The following is a 1,825-nucleotide window of genomic DNA, read 5'->3' on the forward strand; positions in this document are numbered from 1 at the left end:
TTCATTTCTCCTGATAATGGGGCAATAAATTGTCTTTCCCTGAAAGATTCAGGTGTCCTGAGGTTGCTATCTCAGTGCGAGTCCTTTCTTGTAAAAAAGTATCTTATATAGCACAGTTTCTATTTTAATATTTTGTTATTACCTAAAACTATATTTAACACACTGCTTAAGAGAATTAACACAGCATCACTTTCTAACACAACACATATAATATTCATTTTAATATTTGTGAGAAACCAATCATAAAATACACATTTTTCACATACAGTATCATTTTCATATATAGTATTAGTGTAATACACATTGGTAAATATTCCAATATTGCATTTTTCACATTGGTAAATATTCCTATATATTTAACACACTACTTAGGAGAATTAATATAACATAACTTTCTAACACAACGCATATAATATTCATTTGAATATTTGTGAAAAACCAATCATAAAATACGCATTTTTCACTACAGCAAATCCCAGGAACACGGAGCTCCAGCATCCACAGGGATCCTACACCATGGAAAGAGGGGCAGCAGCCTCCTAGATGGTGCTAATTAACTTCCAGGGCTAATGTGCAGGGTTAATTAGCTGGAGCGTTCATGCCAAAAGGGAATTTTGCCAGCAGCAAAGGGCATTTTTTCCTAGAGAGGCTCCACCGGAGAAAGGCAAAAGGTGAAATTCCAGAGCTGGCTCCCAGCTGGTGCTGCTCATCCTCAGAGCTGCTTGGAGCATCAGGCACAGGGAGGGCCCAGCAAGGTCCGTGCCAGGCCCATGGAATGCCACCGACCCCTGGCACAGGCAGGAAAGGCTCTCTGGGCACACTGGGACACAAAACCACCCCAAAGTGCCTCAGTGATCAGATCTTTCTCTTCTGTTTATGTTGTTTATATCAACCTCTTGTCATATTTACATTTATAAAGCTCTGCTTCTTCACAGTTGCATGAGTTAAAAAAAATTAGCTTTATTTGTTTTTGGTTGCTGCACTTGCTGGGGTTTGGACTGGGATGCTGGCAGGGCTGGAGTCCAGCTGGTTGGATTTTTGTCCCCCCAGCACTCCCAAAACCCAGTGAAGTTCTCACCCATGTGTGAGGTGGTTTTTCCACAGGGAATGATTTACACCGGACTCTCCCTGTCCCTTCCCAGCCCTGGTGTCCCTCCTGCACAGATGGGTCCCCTTTTGTTTCCTGCTGCCTGTGGCAGGAGCTGCTATTCCAAAGTCCTGCTGGGTGTGATCAGGATAAAACGAGGTCTTGCCCTGCAGAGAACCCAGCCCTGTGCAGCCACCAATGGTCCTGGGGCATTTCTGCTGTGGGAGGCGCAGTCCTGGTCAAATTCCATTTTCAGTAATTACAAATACAACTAATTCTGCCTCTTTCTGCTCTCCCCACGCGTGGCCTGAGGATGTGACCACCACAGAGCATCCAGGCTGGTGTGCAACGGACGGATGAGTGTCTGGGGAGCGCAGGGAATCTGAGGAGCACTGGGGACATGGAACCCAGGGACTCCCCAGGTCAGCCTGGGCTGCACAGAGTGCTGAGCTGGTTATCTGCTGGGATGATAGCAGCATTCCACTTGCTGGAATGTGTGGATTTGTTTGCAGATGATTAATTTTAGCAGATATGTTGCACTTAACGGGGCAGTAATTCAGTGGTAATAATTCAGTGGTGATAATTCTGTGAGAGGCCGAGGCTGGGGGCAGCAGGGACAGGCAGCCATGCCCTGGGGCAGAGGGGTTGGTGCTCAGGTTATGATGGGACCTGAAAGGAGCCTTCCTCCCTACATCCTTCCCTCCCATCCCATCCCATCCCATCCCATCCCATCCCATC

The sequence above is a fragment of the Geospiza fortis genome, unplaced genomic scaffold (assembly GCF_000277835.1).
Source record: "Geospiza fortis unplaced genomic scaffold, GeoFor_1.0 scaffold391, whole genome shotgun sequence".
Classification (NCBI taxonomy): domain Eukaryota; kingdom Metazoa; phylum Chordata; class Aves; order Passeriformes; family Thraupidae; genus Geospiza; species Geospiza fortis.